At 38.9% G+C, this 21,004-nt stretch overlaps 1 protein-coding gene and 1 non-coding gene across 9 annotated transcripts in view; one reads left to right on the top strand and one right to left on the bottom strand.

The window, feature by feature from the left end:
- Positions 1-21,004, bottom strand: part of LOC123330927 — a 435,096-nt gene that overhangs the window by 350,131 nt on the left and 63,961 nt on the right. Inside the window, exon 2 of one of the 8 annotated variants that reach the window (XR_006547208.2) lies at positions 14,048-14,134. The exons of the other annotated variants lie outside the window; for them this stretch is intronic. The gene's annotated coding sequence lies outside the window, so the exon portion shown is untranslated. The remainder of the gene's footprint in view (positions 1-14,047; positions 14,135-21,004) is intronic. 8 annotated transcript variants of the gene reach the window in all.
- Positions 14,018-14,143, top strand: LOC112581315. The gene has a single exon (XR_003105848.2). It is a non-coding gene; the product is annotated as a small nucleolar RNA SNORD22 (small nucleolar RNA).

Genomic DNA, 21,004 nt, shown 5'->3' with positions numbered 1-21,004 from the left:
CTCTCTCTCACACATATACAACACCCTACATCTTCTTTATCCATCTATCCAAGGGATAGACATAAGGCTATCTGACAGACACTTAGGCTGTTTCTATACTTGGCTACTGTGACTAATGCTGCAGTGAATGGGGTGGGGGTGGGGGTACCACAAGTGCTTTCCATTCCTCCTGGCACCAATCATGATGGTGCCAGAACATTAACTGCTATGTTTACAGGGCATTGCAGATTCTACCATATTTACTTCAATTATCCACAAAGTTGCTCTCCCAGCTCTCATATTCCATGAGATCATGAGCCAACTCATGGCAACAGGAAGATGAGTTTAGTTGAAGTGGTTCAGTTCAAAATCAATAAACTATTAAGTGACCAGTAAGTCCTTTTTGTGGCTCAGGAAAGGAGATGGGTGGTGGCAAAGGACATAAATGACACACAAAAAATGTGGTCCCTCTCCTCAGGTGTTATATTCTCTTTTTTAATATTTATTTGTTTGTTTATGGGCTTCTCATTATGGTGGCTTCTCAGTTGTGAAGCATGGGCTTAGTTTGCTCTGTGATATATGGGATCTTCCCAGACAGGGGTTGAACCTGTGTCCCCTGCACTGGCAGGTGGATTCTTAACCATTGGACCACTAGGGAAGTCTCATGTGTTATCTTTTAAAAGACAGTAGTGTTACTCAGTCATGTTTGACTTTGTGACCCCACGGACTGTAGCTTCCCAGGCTCCCCTGTCCATGGGACTCTCCAGGCAAGAAAACTGGAGTGGGTTGCCATCTCCTTCTCCAGGGAATCTTTCCAGGACCCAGGAATCAAACCTGGGTCTCCTGCACTGCAGGTAGATTCTTTACAATTTGAGCTACAGGGAAGTCTAGAAGATACGTTTGAACTAAAGATGCCTGAACCTTGGGAGGCCTCACCAAAAGAACTGGATGACCACCCTAAAAGGAAGCCAAGGGTGGTGGTGCTGATTTTGTTGCCCAGGACCCTTTAGCTCCTCCACTGGTAATGGCATCCTGAACTTCTATTAAAGTGTCTAATACTTCCTACTCTCAAGATTCTCAGTCTTGTTTTGATATCTAGGGGCAGACAAGTGGCTTGAGTTATACCATCTGGAGTCATTCTCTTGGGAATTCAAATCTTGAGCAGAGCAATGCAAGGACAAAACCCTTTCAAAATAAAGAACAAACAAAAAGCCCATTAATATCAACTTAAACCGCATACCCACTTGGAGAAGGTGTTAATTCAGTTCTACTACCTGGATCTCCAGAACCCTGATGAGTGCCTTTGAGTGTTGTTCTTCACTGTTGCCTCCACAAATTCATTTTGAGCCTAGGCTTCCCAGTTTCTGCTACTTGTAACAAAAAAAAACCCTAACTAGAACATCAAAATTACATACTCAGTTATTCTATGCTGCTGCTGCTAAGTTGCTTCAGTCGTGTCCGACTCTGTGCGACCCCAGAGACGGCAGCCCACCAGGCTCCCCCATCCCTGGGATTCTCCAGGCAAGAACACTGGAATGGGTTGCCATTTCCTTCTATAGACCAGTTAATATTGAACTACACTTATCTCAAGTCATTTTAGCAAAGCACTCTGTTGGCTATAAAGGGGAGTTCAGATAGGATTCTAAGAAACCTGCTCACATGCTACTCACAATGGCCAAACATGGAAAAAACCTAAAGGTCCATCAACAGGTGAACGGGTAAAGAACATATGTGGCGTGTGTGTGTGTGTGTGTGTGTGTGTGTATACACACACATACATATATACACGGAATAGTGGTGGTTTAGTCACTAAGTCATGTCCGACTCTTGCGACCCTATGGACTGTAGCCCTCCAGGTTCCTCTGTCCATGGGATTCTCCAGGCAAGAATAGTGGAATGGGTTGCCATTTCCTTCTCCAGACACATGGAATACTCAGCCATAAGGAAAGAACAAAATAATGCTGTTTGCAGCAAATGAATCCACCAGAGATCATACTAACTGAACTAAGCCAAAAAGACAAACACCATATGATATTACTTACATGTGTAGTCTAAATGACAGTAATGAACCTATCTATGAAACAGAAACAAAATCAGAGACACAGAGAATAGACTGGTGGTTGCCAAGGGGAAGTGGGGGGAGATGGACTGGGAGTTTGGATTAGCAGATGCATACTGGTAATATATAGGATGGATAAACAACAAAGTCAAAAAAAAAAAAAAAAGAAAATCTCAAATAAACCTGCTGATGAAAGTCGATGTGGTCATATTTTATATAGAAAAATAGCACATTATAAATTTATAATAAATGTCCCCCAAACTCTCTATGCAGCCTTCATTAATTGAACTGAGCACTGAGTCAAGAATCAGGAGACGTTACCAGCAGACCCAGCTCAGCCATGAAAAGAGTATGTGTCCTTGGGTAAGTTACTTCCCCTCTCTGAGCGTATTTCATTTCTATAATATTAAGGAGTGGAGGGTCTTTGAGTATTTTCTAAGCCAGGGTTTAAGGTTTTAAATGAAAAAAAGATAAGCTTTAGAAATTACTGAGGAATTGTGTAGATGCACCTTAAGACCTCTTCTTTCTATAAAGACTTTTTCCTCATATGGATGGGTAAGCTGGAGTTAAGTTCCAACATGACTCATTCTTGAATTCCAGGAGTATGAATGTTATAGTATGTTTCATATGCTGCCTGTAATGATCTTACCACTCAAGGGGAGATGTCCAAAAGTCAGGATTATTAGAGAACTCCTCAGTCATTTAACTGAAATCTAGTTATGGACCAACCCCAAGGAGGTCAGCAACAAGTGTAATTTAATTCTTAGCTATTAATAAATGAGTTTTAGATTAATTTGGATCTTCAAAGGAACTCTGTGTTGAAGCAAAATTAATCATAAAGCTTATTGGATTATTTTGTTGGCAACTGTTCAAACTTCATGGTTTCAAGACTTAGCTGTATCACTGAAGAAGAGCAAAGGAAAAATACATGTCTCAGTTGAAATAAACAGTTTGAGTCCTAAAATGTATTTGTCTTTTCAACATATTTCCTCATCTTATACTCCTCTGACCTACAAAAGCCACCCAAACCATAGATTTCCTAAAGCTACTCCTGATCTCTTTTTTCCTTGTTCTAGAGCTTACTCTTGAAACATACTGACATCATTTCTCAATCCTGTGGTCAGTGGCCATGAGCTGAGCAGAAGAATCAGTTCATAAGGTGAAAGGCTAGCTATCAAATGATTCTGATCAATTCTATTTGCAGTTAAATTCCCAGTGTTGACTAAAAAAGATGCACAACTTGAGAGTTGCGAGTTAAGTTTTATTTGGGGCAAAATGAGGACTGGTCTCCTGGGTGTTCATTGGAAGGACTGATGCTAAAGCTGAAACTCCAATACTTTGGCCACTTCATGTGAAGAGTTGACTCATTGGAAAAGACTCTGATGCTGGGAGGGATTGGGGGCAGGAGGAGAAGGGGACGACAGAGGATGAGATGGCTGGACGGCATTACCGACTCGATGGACATGAGTTTGAGTTGGTGATGGACAGGGAGGCCTGGCGTGCTGCGATTCATGGGGTCTCAAAGAGTTGGACACGACTGAGTGACTGGACTGAACTGAAATGAAATGACTGAGGACTGCAGCCTGGGAGGCAGCACCTCAGATAGCTCTGAGAGACTGCTCCAAAGTGGCAGTGGGGGAAGGTCAATATATAAGGTTTTGGTGAAGGATGAGTTCAATACCATTAAGCAATCATTATTCAAAAGGTTTTTTTGTTAGTCATGAGGATCTGATGTCACCATGAAGGGATTTAATGTTTTTCTCCATATGAGAAGATGTAAGGATTGAGATCATAAGATCTGTTCCTAAAAACAGATCAGATCAGATCAGATCAGTCGCTCAGTCATGTCCGACTCTTTGCAACCCCATGAATCACAGCACGCCAGGCTTCCCTGTCCATCACCAACTCCCGGAGTTCACTCAGACTCATGTCCATCGAGTCAGTGATGCCATCAGCCATCTCATCCTCTGTCGTCCCCTTCTCCTCTTGCCCCCAATCCCTCCCAGCACCAGAGTCTTTTCCAATGAGTCAACTCTTTCCATGAGGTGGCCAAAGTACTGGAGTTTCAGCTTTAGCATCATTCCTTCCAAAGAAATCCCAGGACTGATCTCCTTCAGAATGGACTGGTTGGATCTCCTTGCAGTCCAAGGGACTCACAAGAGTCTTCTCCAACACCACAGTTCAAAAGCATCAATTCTTCGGCGCTCAGCCTTCTTCACAGTCCAACTCTCACATCCATACATGACCATAGCCTTGACTAGACAAACTTTTGTTGGCAAAGTAATGTCTCTGCTTTTGAATATGCTATCTAGGTTGGTCATAACTTTCCTTCCAAGGAGTAAGCGTCTTTTAATTTCATGGCTGCAGTCACCATCTGCAGTGATTTTGGAGCCCAATATAAAGTCTGACACTGTTTCCACTGTTTCCCCATCTATTTCCTATGAAGTGGTGGGACTGGATGCCATGATCTTCGTTTTCTGAATGTTGAGCTTTAAGCCAACTTTTTCACTCTCCACTTTCACTTTAATCAAGAGGCTTTTGAGTTCCTCTTCATTTTCTGCCATAAGGGTGGTGTCATCTGCATATCTGAGGTGATTGATATTTCTCCCGGCAATCTTGATTCCAGCTTGTGTTTCTTCCAGCCCAGCGTTTCTCATGATGTACTCTGCATATAAGTTAAATAAACAGGGTGACAATATACAGCCTTGACGAACTCCTTTTCCTATTTGGAACCAGTCTGTTGTTCCATCTCCAGTTCTAACTGTTGCTTCCTGACCTGCATACAAATTTCTCAAGAGGCAGATCAGGTGGTCTGGTATTCCCATCTCTTTCAGAATTTTCCACAGTTTATCATGATCCACACAGTCAAAGGCTTTGGCATAGTCAATAAAGCAGAAATAGATGCTTTTCTGGAACTCTCTTGCTTTTTCCATGATCCAGCAGATGTTGGCAATTTGATCTCTGGTTCCTCTGCCTTTTCTAAAACCAGGTTGAACATCAGGAAGTTGACAGTTCACATATTGCTGAAGCCTGGCTTGGAGAATTTTGGGCATTACTTTACTAGCGTGTGAGATGAGTGCAATTGTGCGGTAGTTTGAGCATTCTTTGGCATTGCCTTTCTTTGGGATTGGAATGAAAACTGACCTTTTCCAGTCCTGTGGCCACTGCTGAGTTTTCCAAATGTGCTGGCATATTGAGTGCAGCACTTTTACAGCATCATCTTTCAGGATTTGGAATAGCTCCCCTGGAGCACAGAATGCCTCACTCCACCCTGAACTCCCTCAAGGGTTGTTGAAGGTCAATAGCTATAGCAGCAGGGTTCTCCATAAAAGCAGATGGCAAATGCCTTTGCTGTTCAGTCACTGGCAATGTTCTTGGTAAGTGCCAATTTGTAGCTGACACCAGACAGGATGGGAGAACATAATTGATGGAAAAAGGTTACTTTTTCCAAGTATCATGAAAACAGATAAACAAACATAAACATTACTAAGATACATAGGGCTTCCCAGGTGGCACTAGTGGTAATGAACCCATCTGCCAATGGAGATGTAAGAGATGTGGGTTCAATCCCTGGGTTGGGAAGATCCCTGAAGGAGGGCATGGCAACCCACTCAAGTATTCTTGCCTGGAGAATCCCATGTACATATCTCTATATTAATATGGTTTTTCTTTCAAAAATAACATCAGAAGACATTCTTTGCTCAATAATTCTGAATTTAGCCATTGGTATTAAGGTTTAGATTAAGATTAAATAAGGTAATATATGGAAATTGATTAGCTGACAAACTTCAGCTTGTCAACTCCAGAGCTCTGACACTGAGCCAGGGACTGTTGTGAATCGTACTTAAATCACAGCATTTGATTCTATTGCCCTTTAAAATAGCACCTATTACTATTCAATTTTTCCTGATTAAAAAACAGACTCAGAATAACAGAGTCTGTGTCCAGGGTCACATAGCTAGAGTGGCAAATTCAGGTTCACATCTAAGTGTCTTATAGTTCATCTTTTCAACTTCTCTGCCATGTTAACCGATTAAAGAAGAATCTGAAGTAAAAAGAAGGCAGACAGTGGTTTCTTGAGAACTTTGAAATATTAACTGAGTATTATGCCAAAAGGAAAAAAGCATTTTTACCCCTTTAAATGGCATTGTTAGGAATTGTTGATACTACTGTGTATGTACATGATACCTGATGCCACTGGCAAACCTGGTGACTGCAAATCTGATCTGATTGTCTGGGTCTTCTTGGGGGTATGATTTAGAGGGAAGGAAGGTTGCCATCAGAAATAGTGGCTCCCTGTCATTGAGAGGTAAAAGCTAGAGGTATGTGACCTAAGCAGAAATCTTTTCAGACAGCAACCACCGCTGGCCTGGACTAGAGACTGACCCTGTATGAGGATCCATCTGTGCTGTCTACTCAGGAGGGGTTACATATTTATCTCCAGAGAACTTGACATAAGCCATTTGTCAGCCACTGTCACATGTGCTTGGTGTGGCCGTGCTTTAGTCATTTAGTCAAAGCAACAATTCCTCGTTGAGAGAGCAACTGTGGGATGCCAGGTGTTGATATTTTAGAAACACTGGTAGGGACAGCTGTGAGGGCAGATTTCAATTTTTTTCAGCCAAGCTGGTGGTTGAATTGGATGCCAGATGAAATCAAAGAGTTCCAGTTTTATGTCTTTGCATCTCCACAAAAATGTGTGATTTGCCATGACCTTTCTCAGGGATACCCCAGGATTCACCTTCATTCTAGAGCATGAGACTCTAAAGAGGGGCTTTGCTCAGGCACTTACACCTCCTGAATGCAGTCAGAGATTCCTCCAGTTGTCCATGCTGGGGCCCTCCACCACTGTGCCTGTTCTCATCATTATCACTCATCACTCTGATGACCTTCTTGTCAGATCAAATTCAATATGACCTTTGTTTTCACTTTCTTTCATGGATTGATGTCCATCTGACCCACACTAAGAACTGCCTCTGGCATAATTTTTACTGCTTTTTGTGATAATCATTTCTATGAAGAGAGAAATAATACTTTAAGGAGATTTTAATGGAATCTTTGGTTTTTCAGGTAAAAGCAATGCAGATTTAACAAAATTATGCTCTAGATTCTTCAATATCTAGTAAACTCAGGCTCTCAAATAAAACAAAATTTCACTGCAGTACAAGACTAGTAGGAAATTACTTTGATATTTTACTAGTTCAGTTCAGGGATATAAGAAAATGCTATGTTCACAATGGTACTTGTGTGTATGTGTGCTCAGTCGTGTCCAACTACTTGCGACTCCATGGCTTCCATGACATCCTGCCAGGCTTCTCTGTCCATGGGATTCTCCAGGCAAGAATACTGCAGTGGGTTGCCATTTTCTTCTTCAGGGGATCTTTCTGACCCAGAGATTGAAACTGCATCTCCTGACTTTGGTACTTAACTTCTTTGAAAGCCATGCACCTCTTTCCAGAAAAAGACTCAAGTATCCTCAAAGTTTCCTATCCTCCATGTTTGGGTTTTCATGGATCTGGTGAATACTCTACAGTGTGTGCTCCAGACCAGTACTTCTGTAACACCTTCCTAGAAGGAAAATGTTTTCTATCTGCACTAATATGGTAGCCACTAGCCTAGACTGGACAGATAGCTCTAGACTAGAGGTTCACAGACATCAAAATAATAACTTATTTCATATAGATGTATTTCTAAAAAACAGCTTTATGCAGCTATAATACATATCATACAATTTGTTCAAATGACGTATACAGTAATTCAATGGTGTTTAGCATATTACAGCTCTGCAATCATCGGCACAATCAATATTAGAATATTTCCGTCATCCCAAAGAAATCCCAAACTCATTAGATGTCATTCATTTTCCCCAGTCTCTCCTAGCCCTTGGTAACTATTAATCTATCCCCACTTCATAGATATATCTATTCTGGACATTTCATATAAATGGAGTCATACAGTATGTAGTCTTTGTGACTAGCTCTTTTATAACTTCTGTAAAAGGTTCTTTAAAATACTTTTAAGGTTTATTCATGATGTAGTGCCAGTGGTACTGATCAAGATACTTTTGTGATCTTAATGTGTCAGCACACCATTCCTTTGTACTGTTGAATAATATTTCATTCTAGGATAGATGACATTTTGTTTACCTATTTATCAACTGAACAGCTTTTGAACTGTTTCTGATTCTTGGCTATAATGAATAATTCTCCTATAATTATTCATTTGCAAGTATCTGTTCACAAATATGTTTTAATTATCTTGGGTATATACCCAGGAATGGAATTGCTGGGTTACATGGTCACTCCATTTCTAATATTTTGAGGAACAGGCTGTTTTTTAAAAAACAAACTCAGAAAAGTTTTTCAAAGTGGCTATACCACTGTATATCCTTATCAGCAAAGTATGAGGGCTCCAATTTCTCCCCATTCTTATCAACGTTTACTATTATCTACCTATGATCATTTAAAAATTATTTTTAAAATATTTACCTATGATCACTAAAAAAATCATTATCTACTCTGATCATGTAAAAATAATTCTATTTGTTTAATTTTGGCTGTGCTGGGTCTTCATTGCTGTGCCAGCTTTTCTCCTGTTGTAGCAAGTGGGGGCTACTCTTTGTTGTAGTGCATAGGCTTTTCATTGCAGTGGCTTCTCTTGTTACAGAGCATGGCTGTAGGGCACGAGGGCTTCAGCAGTTGCTGTGTGTGGACTCAATAGTTATGATTTCTGGGCTCTAGAACATAGGTTCATTAGTTGTGGTGTGCAGGCTTAGGTGCTCCATGGCATGAGACATCCTTTTGGACCAGGAATTGAACCTGTGTCTCCTGCACTGGCGGGCAGATTCTTTACCACTGAGACACCATGGAATCCCCTCTGATCATTTTTTATATGTGTAAAATTTATAAGTATATTATGTCCTTTTCTGGATTGTTTTTTCACTTTTTAAATAAGTGCCCTTTGATGTGCAAAAATTAATTTTAATGAAGTCCAGTTTATCTTTTTTTTTTCTTGTCAGTTGTACTTTTAATGTCATGTCAAATAAACCACCTGATCCGAGGTTGTGAAGGTTAACTCCTAAATTTTCTTATAACACTTTTTGTTCTTATATCTTGGTCAAGAATCCACTTTGAGTTCATTTTGGAAGGGGTCCAATGTCATATTTTTGTATGTGAATATACAGTTGTCCCAGAACCCTTTCTTACAAAGACTTTTTTTTCCTGTTGAATTATCTTAGCACTCACAACAAAATCAACTGACCATACATATAAGATTTCTTTCTGGACTCTCAATTCTATTTTATTGTTCTATGTCTATCCTTAAGCCAGTACCACACTACTGTAGCTTTGTAGTAAGTTTTGAAATTGGCAAGTATTACTTCAACAGTTTTGTTCTTTTTCAAGATTGTTTGGGTATTCTGAGTCTTTTTCATTTTAAGTTGAGTTTTTCAATTTATGTAAAAAATAAATCCAGTTGGGATTTTTATAAAAATTCTGTTGAATCTGAAAATCAGTTTGGATAATGTTGTCATCTTAATAATGTTAAATCTTCTGCACATTAACAAGGATCTACATCCCGGAATATATTTATCTGAGGTTTTTCTCCAATAATCCTGTCCCACAGAATTTTTCTTTCATTTACTTCAAATTTTCACATCCATCTGATAACATAGAATCATTTTAAAACTCTAATATTATAATAGCATTAATTAGCTTAATTTTTATGGTACCTCATTTTTCATTCACTTATTTAACATTTTACATATTATATACTTACTGTGTTCCCTGAACTTTACTGATCATTCCTGTGCTGTGCTTAATGGCTTAGTCATCTGGCTCTCTGCGACCATCCCTTATTTTAGAAATTTGAGTCTTCTCTCTTTTGCTGATCATTCTGATCATTCCAGCAAAAGACACATCAATTTTATAGATCTTTTCAAAGAATCAAATTTTTGTTTCAACAATTTTTATATTGTTTTTCTATTCTTTTTAAAATTAATTTTCATTCTGTTCTTCATAATTTCCTTCTTTTTGCTAGGTCTAGGTTTAGTTAGCTCTTTTTTCCCCACAGTGTCTTAATATGGAAAGTTATGTTACTGACTTGTGACCTTTCTTCTCTTATAATATAGGCATTTACAGCTATAATAAATGCCTGTGTTATAGTTTAGGAACTCTTTTAGCAGTCTCCCAGAAGTTGAATAAGTTATTTTTTATTTTCATCCATCTAAGGATTTTCTAATTTCCCTGGGAACTTCTCTGATCCATTGGTTAGTTAGGCTACAAGTTCCTTTTGAAATGTAATCTAGTTCAAAAATTAATTATGAAAGGAAAAATACCAATTTTTAACCCATTATATTTTAATTTTTAAAATAAGTCATTTGGATTCAGCAAATAACACATTCTATAGTGATCAAGTTAATTTTCACGACTACATCTCTGTACTGCTTCTCAAGCTTTAACATAGACACAAGTCACCTGAGTTTTTGCTAAAATGCAGATTCTAGGTGTGGTGTGGGTGGGCTCCAAGAATCTGCATTTATATTAATGACACATTCCAAATGCTGCTGATTCTGATGCTGCTGGTTCAAAGAATCTGCTTTGGGTACAAAGGCTCTGTTCAACTGCTTGGGATACCTTTCATGTAGTCTTTGTGCTCAGGTGCAAATGGCCTTTTCTCCCAAAACTCTTACACCTTGTCCTTCTAGTCAGAGGGTGAACATTCTTTTGTGTAACTTCTAACACCTTCCCCATACCCTTCATTTCAACTTGTCCCATTCTTGTAATAATTTCTTAATGTACTGTTTTCTCCAGGTAGACTATGAGACTAAGAAGAGTAGGTCTCTGTTCTCTTCATGCTTCTGTTGTTTAGTTGCTAAGTTGTTGGACTATAGCCCACCAAGAACAAAACCCCATGTCTGTCCATGGGATTTTCCCAGGCAGGAATACTGGAGTGGGTTGCCATTTCCTTTTCCAGGGTAATCTTCCCAACCCAGCAACCAAAACTGGGTCTCCTGCTTGGCAGATGGATTCCTTACCATTGAGCCACATGGGAAGCCCCATTCTCTTCATGACTTTATCGCTATTGTCTGGTTCAGTATTCAATGGCTCAGACTAGATGCTTATTAACTCTCCATTAGTAATGGTAAATAACACTTACTGTGTGTTTACTGTGGGTCAGCACAGAGTCAGATGCTTGGCAGACATTATCTCAGGTCAGCCCTACAAGGAAGGTCCTACAATTATCCCCATTTTGCAGATGAGAACTGAAAATCTTGATATCCATGATTAGTTGTGTTTGATTTTGTTTCCTTTAGAAAATTAACTCAGTTCAATTTAACAATACTGATCAAATCTCTGAGCAATCTAACACATGTTACATTCTAAATTTATATATTATGGCAGCCAGTTCAGAAAGAGAAAAACAGCAGAACACCTTTCTCTCTTCTTCCTGCATGGGATATTGAGACAGGTGGGCAGCAACAGTGCCCCTCTAACTTTAGCCCTGCCCTCACCTCTTGCTTGGTCACAGCATGTGCCTCCCATTTTGGTCTCCTGCCTCCAGATCCCTCTCTTTTGTGCTTCTTCTAAAGTGTATTTGATCATGACACTGGCTGAAATTTTCAATGACACATAATATATAATATCCAAATTTCTTAGGTCTGCTTACAACTTTCCTACAAACAACTTGTTTAGCATTTCCTCCTGCTGGAAGAGGGTAGTTCTGGAATGCAGAATGACTAGTCATTCCTCAAACAAGACAATTTCTACTCCTTTGTGTTTTTACACACTCACTTCCCACTGCTCTCGGTGTCCTTGTCGAGACCTGTTCTTGTTGGGGGCCAGCGTGAGGCACTCCGCCCATGGCAAAGGTCATGAGGAAGGAGGCTCAACATACGCAAAGGCGGGATCGAGCCTCAGGAGTCCCCCTGGAAATTCTCGAGCATCTACCCCCATAACCAGAGCCTGCCTACTTTACTACTTTGTGCTCTCACCTACACCTCTGACTTTACGGGGGGCTGTCCCCCACCACCTCTTTCGGAGAAGGAGTTAACTTAGAGCTCCAGTTAATAATAATTCCTGGGCATGATAGGAGTGTTTCAACCTACAAACTCCTCTGAAGGTTCTCTAGCCTGCCTGACAGGCTTGTCCGGCCACATGTGATTGCTCACAGTCTCCCAACTGTGAGAGGCACGAGATGCTTTAAACCTTTTAAAAACAGGTTCCTTAGAAAAGTTAGAAAACTATTAGTATAAGTATAATGGGCTGATTAGAAATTGTATTGATGAAGGGTTTTTCATTTGTTGAGCCAATGTTTGTTGCTAAGTCTCCATATCCCCTGCCCTTACACACATTAATAAATATATAGAAGAAATAAGTATTAACCTTTGATATTAATCATGTTAGACCTTAGGCTAAGTAAATTCTTTCCTTAACTAAAACCCACTACACCCTCACCCTATAGGAATGTAACTTTATTTGGGTGGCGTCTGTTTTAAGAATAATCACCCTTGGAGAAATAAGTGTCCTGGTTGACTGACCGCTGTCACAAGGAGAGGGTCATAAATTGTCAGCAGGCCCCCTGGCCAGAAGATGATGTAACACCCCCAAGACCTCTGTATACATTTGTATGAAGCACCTGAGTTTGATAAAAGTCAGGACTGCTGACCCCACGTGACTTTTGCATAATATCTCAGTGTATAAAAGTAGACCATGGAAAATAAAGAATTGGGATCAGTTCCTCGAAAGACTGGTCTCCCCATGTCTCTCTCTCACTCTGGCTGAGTCTCCATCTGGAGCGTGGAACCCACCATGCTTACTAATTATGCCTGGGCTTCTAAGATCCGACTGGGGAGGCCTCAGTGTCTCCTCTCCTTCGGGAGAATGGAAGGACGCCTGTGGCCTACGTAAGTGGTGCAAACTTCTTTTCTTGAAGTTTTATTGGTCTCCCACGTAAACCAAGCTACTCAGCCTCTTTTCTCCACTGAATTTTCCTACTGAGCTATCCTCATTCTATTACTCTTTATATCTTTGATGAATAAATAATTAAGTAGGTTGCCGACGCCGTCCCCACTTCGAATACCCTGGATCAGCTGGGGCTGGACCCCGGAATGTCCTGTCCCTTATCCATTCATTTTTTAGGATCCAGTTCCTAATAACTATATTGAGAAATGACCTTAGCTCTACTCCAGGCTCCATTCCTCCTCCTTTGTGCTTCTTTACAATTACACACGTACCTCTAATGCTACAGTTGCCACATTTTATGACACTGATCTATTTATGTCTTCATCACTAGCTTGAGAGCTTCTCAAGGGCAAGAAATTTCCCATCTTCCTATTTCCAGCACCCAGCACAGGACTTGGCCCTCAACAGATGTAGTTGCTTAAACAAATTAGGTCAAAACATAAGACACCAACTGTTAACCTTCTCTACAGAGTTCTTTCACATTCATTCCCAAAGCTTTCCATGTGTTTGATTACTATAGTAAATACCAGATCTGCTTTGAATGATAATTACATTTGTGCATGGGATTTGTGAGGACTGGAATAGTACCTGTTGGCTTGTCACATATGACAGTATCCTGTACACTGAAACCGTTCTGTGAAGCTCTGCAGATCTGAAATGAACCTAACGAGCTTCTTGGGTTTTAGCCAAGTTATTATAAAGCCTTCTACTACTCTGAGGGAACAATTATCTCCAACACAGGAGTGAATGATCTATCACAATGCTGTTTGATGTTTCACAGTTTCACATTCTTATGACAGGAGGTATGTTCAAATCAGGTTGGTGTACTGTCAACTGATTACATCGGTCAACACCTAACCCAGATAATGGCAACATAGAGGGTTTGAAAAGAGGGGAATCATTTTAGAAAGCAGAAGTCAACTGAAGAAGAAGTAATAATTTAGAGGGAAATATGCTTCAATTTGAAAGAGTGTTCATAGATCCACTCTCTTTCTCTTTTCTTGCATCACAAATTTGTTCCCAGTGAAGAAACATTCATGCATCTTACCTCCTGTCAGAGTCCCAGAGCATGTAAAGGTGAACCCACTGGGGCTGGCCAGGGTAGAAGAGGAAAGCTTTTTCCAGAAGGCACTGTCTGAGGAATCATAAGAATTTTAAACATGGCAAAGGGAGGAACAAATTACTATTTGAAAAATCAGTTGTTTTCCCCCAGGACTGAAGAAAGAACAAAGCATACTCAGTGGACTCCAACTCTTGGAGGATATAAAAAAATTGAATTTTCTTGGGAATTCTTGGTGGGCCAGTCATTAGGACTCTGAACTTTCACTGCTGAGGCCTGAGTTTGATCCCTGGTCAGGGAACTAGAATTCCACAAGTCTTGAGGTGCAGTCAAAAAAACAAAAACAAAAAAAGGTCTTTTCTTAAACAACCTCGCTGTTCAAATTAGCATACAATCATTTCAGCTTTTCTAAATAAAAGTGTTTTTTTTTTTTTTTTAAAGAAAGAAAGAAATTTGTGAGATACTAGCACATGGCTCTCTCAATGACTCCTTGAGAGGCCTTTGCATTTTGCATTCTAGAAGGCCTCTGGCAACCTCAAGCTCATTCTTTCTCCCTCACCACCCTGCAAGCATCTACTGATCACTGGCTAAGCATGAAGCACTGTGCCAGGGACCACTAGGACAGATGATTAGGTAGAGAAAATATAGATCAGAAAGCATTATTGGGTACTTTAAAATAATACTTTCAAAATCAAGGGCGAGAAAGATCACATGCCAACAGCCAGAATAACACCAGTAACTCCACTAGGCCATACAGGTATTTGAATTCAGACTTGTTGGATACTGCACAATGGATAACAGAGATAATGAGCCTAATGGTTATAAATGATCAACATTTGCTGCTCTAAGACAGTGATAACTGAAATTAATGTAACTGCTCCTAGGATGAAGATAAATATTAATATGGCCACTGCTTTCTTCACCAACTTTACCTCTTATCACACTCCCCCTCCTCAAGTATTTCAGTCACAGTGGCCTTTGTTCAGAGTCATGGACACTCTCTGCTCCCATGATAAGATTTGCACATACTCTTCCCTCCGTATGGAACATTCTTATCTCCTTCCCCTCCCTCACTCACAAAAGTAACCCCTATTTATCCTTTCTGTCTCAGTTCAGTGTCACTTTCTCAAACTCACTTCCCTGACTTTTCAAACCAGATTACATCCTCCTTTCAAACACCCTCCCAGCATCCTTTACCTCTTCTTCAGAATATTTATGGTAGTTACAATTTTTAAAAAATCTTATTCTTATCTACTTATCTGGCACCTCTACAAGACAATGAATTTCATGAAAACAGGGAGACAATTACTTTTTGTTCACCACTGGCTCCTCAGTGCTCAGCAACATGCAGGGAACAAAGAAAGTACATGATAAAAAAGGGCAATAAATGAATAAAATATAAGTTGAGGTGTCTTAAAAATATTACTATAGTGATTACTACTATAATATTAGAGTTTGAAAAGAATTCTATGTTGGCAGATATGAAACACAGATATGAAAAAGTTCAAAGTGAAAAAGAAAAAAGCTATAGAAAAGGACTGTTGGAGAAGAAATTCAAATATATACAAAGGTGTAGATTCAATGTAGATTCTGAAAACATGAGGAATGATGGACAAGACACTTCATAAACAATGGGAATTAATGGATGAATTACAAGAATCTTCTCAAAAAAGCTGTAATGCTAAGAAAAATATGAGGACAGATCTTTCAAACTCTGAGGAAAAGGAAAGAGTGACATATTAATGGTAGAAATACAGACCTTTTCTGGACTGAGTATTAAAAACACATGAGAATGTAATGACTTTAAAGATTGAGAAACTCCAATTCTAAATTCTAAATCCACCCTGTATATTTCACCAATGTGAACTATGAATTAAGCACATAAATTATGGATGCAGGAGTGAGGTGAGGGTGTAGGCCTATGGAAATAAAAACTTGTGATTAATACATCTGTCAGAAATTAGAATGCTATGCCAGCTGGTGATTTGCTTTAAGCTTGTCTCACTGAGAGTTCATGTTGCAAAAGATGCCAGCTGTTCAATTCAACATCACCATTTGTTTCTGGTGGACCACTTAGAACTGGGTCTTAGACTCAGTTTCGCATCATAAGAAGAAAATCACCTTCTTTCTTAGCCTGAAAGAAGTCTATGGGCTCCCATATAACATGCCTGGCTATGGCTAGGTGGTATCCTTGGGCCAATAACCAAATTCTACTTTTATGAAAGTACCCTATAGAAAACCCTTGGTGAGGGTTGCATGGCCGTTTCCCAAAATTTACTTACAACATCTAATGGACCTGGCCCGGGAAACTGGTCCCCTCAGCAATTACAGAGCCCCCTAAAAGACTACGTGTGTAGTCTGATGATTTAAATTCTCAGACAGGAAGCAGTTCAGGGTACTTCCATGATGTGAAGTCCCCACGCCCACAGGAACAGACTTGCTCTGAAATGACATTCTGTTTTCTCTGCCTCTGCTTGTCTTTATCCTCTATCCCAATACCAGGTGCCTTCCTGGCTCTGTAAGTGGGGGGTTTCTCTGCAACACGACTCTTGTAAAGAGCCTATGATTAATTACAGAAGAGACAGAGGCTTGGATAATCAATTGTGCAATGCACCTGTTTATAACCAATTTCATGCTTGCTCTCATCCTCTTAATGGCACATGGCCAATTTCTCAAAGGCTTAGGGTAAATTTGCACATTTGGGGTCTGCAGAAAATCCTGTGGACATAACAGTGGAGAGCTATTAATACTTGGCTACACAATACTTAACAAAATGACAGAGAAACTCTTATGGAAGGAAATTTGGCAAAATTCACCAACATTAGAAAATGTTTCATAGTATTTGACACAGTGTTAACACTTCCTTTTTACCAACTGGTGGAAGAAATAACCCCTATAATAAGAAAATGTACATATACAAAGCTGTTTTTTGATTCACTCACATTATAGCAAAGAAATGAATACAAATTGAATGGCAAATAGAGGAAATGTAAAGTAAGATGTGGTATGTCCACTTCTGGAAAATAAGTAGTTAGCATCAATGGTAGTTATAAAGACCAGGAAGCAAAATGAAAAAACAACAACAACAACAAAAAACAAACCACTTACAACTAACGTAAAGAGGGAAAAAAAAAAAAACAGAATAAAAGTTAAATGTATATGTGAATTACAAGTAATAAAATACACAATAAACTGCAAGCAGGAAACACATTAAACGTTTCAACAAAAGTTTTTAAATTGTGGGTATATTGGCTGTTTTTTAAAAATTTATTTTAATTGGAGGCTAATTACTTTACAATATTGTGGTGGGTTTTGCCATACATTCACATGAATCAGCCATGGGTGTACATGTGTTCCCCATCCTGACCCTCCCTCCCACCGCCCTCCCCATCCCATCCCTCTGGGTCATCCCAGTACACCAGCCCTGAGCACACTGTCTCATGGACTGAAACTATTTCACATATTATAATATACATGTTTCAATGCTATTGTCTCAAATCATCCCACCCTTGCCTTTCCCCACAGAGTCCAAAAGTCTGTTCTTTACATCTGTGTCTCTTTTGCAGTCTTGCATATAGTGTCATCATTACCATCTTTCTAAATTCCATATATATATGTGTTAATATACTGTATTGGTGTTTTTCTTTCTAACTTACTTCACTCTGTATAATAGGCTCCAGTTTCATCCACCTCATTAGAACTGATTCAAATGTATTCTTTTTAATAGCTGAGTAATATTTCACCGTGTGATGTACCACAGCTTTCTTATCCATTCGTCTGCTGATGGACAGCTAGGTTTCTTTCATGTCCTGGCTATTATAAACAGTGCTGCAACGAACACTGGGGTACATGTGTCTCTTTCAATTCTGGTTTCCTTGGTGTGTATGCCCAGCAGTGGGATTGCTGGGTCATATGGAAGTTATATTTCCATTTTTTAAGGAATCTCCATAGTGGCTGTACAAGTTTGCATTCCCACCAACAGTGTAAGAGGGTTCCCTTTTCTCCACACCCTCTCCAGCATTTATTGCTTGTAGACCTTTGGATAGCAGCCATTCTGACCGGTGTAAGATGGTACCTCATTGTGGTTTTGATTTGCATTTCTCTGATAATGAGTGATGTTGAGCATCATTTCATGTGTTTGTTAGACATCTATATGTCTTCTTTGGAGAAATGTCTGTTTAGTTCATTGGCCCATTTTTTGCTTGGGTCATTTATTTTTCTGGAATTGAGCTGAAGGAGTTGCTTGTATATTTTTGAGATTAATTCTTTGTCATTTGCTTCGTTTGCTATTATTTTCTCCCATTCTGAAGGCTGTCTTTTCACCTTGCTTGTAGTTTCCTTCGTTGTGCAAAAGCTTTTAAGTTTAATTAGGTCACATTTTTTAATTTTTGCTTTTATTTCCATTACTCTCAGAGGTGGGTCATAGAGGATCCTGCTGTGATTTATGTCAGAGAGTGTTTTGCCTATATTTTCCTCTAGGAGTTTTATAGTTTCTGGCCTTACATTTAGATCTTTAATCCATTTTGAGTTTATTTTTGTGTATGGAGTTAGAAAGTGTTCTAGTTTCATTCTTTTACAAGTGGTTGACCAGTTTTCCCAGCACCACTTGTTAAAGAGATTGTCTTTTCTCCATTGTATATTCTTGCCTCCTCTGTCAAAGATAAGGTGTCCATAGGTGCATGGATTTATCTCTGGGCTTTCTATTTTGTTCCATTGATCTATGTTTCTGTCTTTGTGCCAGTACCATATTGTCTTGATGACTGTTGCACTGTAGTAGAGCCTGAAGTCAGGCAGGTTGATTCCTCCAGTTCCATTCTTCTTTCTCAAGATTGCTTTGGCTATTCAAGGTTATTTGTATTTCCAGACAAACTGTGAAATTATTTATTCTACTTCTCTGAAAAATACCATTGGTAGCTTGATAGGGATTGCATTGAGTCTACAGATTGTTTTGGGTAGTATATTCATTTTCACTATATTGATTCTTCCAATCCATGAACATGGTATATTTCTCCATCTATTTGTGTCATCTTTGATTTCTTTCATCAGTGTTTTATAGTTTCCTATATATAGGTCTTTTGTTTCTTTAGGTAGATTTATTCCTAAGTATTTTATTCTTTTCGTTGTAATGGTGAATGGAATTGTTTCCTTAATTTCTCTTTCTGTTTTCTCATTGTTAGTGTATAGGAATGCAAGGGATTTATGTGTCTTGATTTTAAATCCTGCAACTTTACTATATTCGTTGATTAGCTCTAGTAATTTTCTGGTGGGGTCTTTAGGGTTTTGTATGTAGAGGATCATGTCATCTGCAAACAGTGCGAGTTTTACTTCTTCTTTTCCAATCTGGATTCCTTTTATTTCTTTTTCTGCTCTGATTGCTGTGGCTAAAACTTCCAAAACATTGAATAGTAGTGGTGAGAGTGGGCACCCTTGTCTTGTTCCTGACTTTAGGGGAAATGCTTTCAATTTTTCACCATTGAGGATAATGTTTGCTGTGGGTTTATCATATATGTCTTTTATTATGTTGAGGTATGTTCCTTCTATGCCTGCTTTCTGGAGGGTTTTTATCATCAGTGGATGTTGAATTTCATCAAAGGCTTTCTCTGCATCTATTGAGAGAATCATATGGTTTTTATTTTTCAATTTGTTAATGTGGTATATCACATTGATTGATTTGCAAATATTGAAGAATCCTTGCATCCCTGGGGTAAAATCCTATTGGTCATGATGTATGATCTTTTTACTATGTTGTTGGATTCTGTTTGCTAGAATTTTGTTACGGAGTTTTGCCTCTATGTTCATCAGTGCTATTGGCCTGTAGTTTTCTTTTTTTGTGGCATCTTTGTCAGGTTTTGGTATTAGGGTGATGGTGGCCTCATAGAATGAGTTTGGAAGAGTTTGAGTAGGATAGGTGTTAGCTCTTCTCTAAATCTTTGGTAGAATTCAGCTGTGAAGCTGTCTGGTCCTGGGTTTTTGCTTGTTGGAAGATTTCTGATTACAGTTTTGATTTTCATGCTTGTGATGGGTCTGTTAAGATTTTCTATTTCTTCCTGGTTCAGTTTTTGAAAGTTATACTTTTCTAAGAATTTGTCCATTTCTTCTAAGTTGGCTTATAAGCTCAAACCCAAAATTTTTATTGGCATAGAGTTGCTAATAGTAGTCTTTTATGATCCTTTGTATTTCTGTGTTGTCTGTTGTGATTTCTCCATTTTCATTTCTAATTTTGTTGATTTGATTCTTCTCCCTTTGTTTCTTAATGAGTCTGGCTAATGGTTTCTCAATTTTATTTATCTTCTTAAAAAACCAGCTTTTAGCTTTGTTGATTTTTGCTATGGTCTTCTTTGTTTCTTTTGCATTTATTTCTGCCCTAATTTTTAAGATTTCTTTCCTTCTACTAACCCTGTGGGCATTTCATTTCTTTTTTTCTAGTTGCTTTAGGTGTAGAGTTAGGTTATTTATTTGATTTCTCTCCTGTTTCTTAAGGTAGGCTTGTATTGCTATGAACCTTCCCCTTAGCACTGCTTTTACAGGGTCCCACAGGTTTGGGGTTATTGTGTTTTCATTTTCATTAGTTGCCATGCATATTTTGATTTCTTTTTTGATTTCTTCTGTGATTTGTTGGTTATTCAGAAGTGTGTTGTTTAGCCTCCATATGCTTGTACTTTTAATAGATTTTTCCTATAGTTGACATCTAATCTTACTGCATTGTGGTCAGAAAAGATGCTTGGAATGATTTCAATTTTTTTGAATTTACCAAGGCTAGATTTATGGTGCAGGATGTGATCTATCCTAGAGAAGGTTCTGTATGCATTTGAGAAAAAGGTGAAATTCATTGTTTTAGGGTGATATGTCCTATAGATATAAATTAGGTCTAACTGGTCCATTGTATCATTTAAAGTTTGTGTTTCCTTGCTAATTTTCTGTTTAGTTCATCTATCCATAGGTGTG

This window comes from Bubalus bubalis, chromosome 21 (assembly GCF_019923935.1).
Source record: "Bubalus bubalis isolate 160015118507 breed Murrah chromosome 21, NDDB_SH_1, whole genome shotgun sequence".
Taxonomy (NCBI): domain Eukaryota; kingdom Metazoa; phylum Chordata; class Mammalia; order Artiodactyla; family Bovidae; genus Bubalus; species Bubalus bubalis.
The sequence above is the reverse complement of the archived record's forward strand: the minus strand, read 5'-3'. Positions and strand labels throughout refer to the sequence as shown.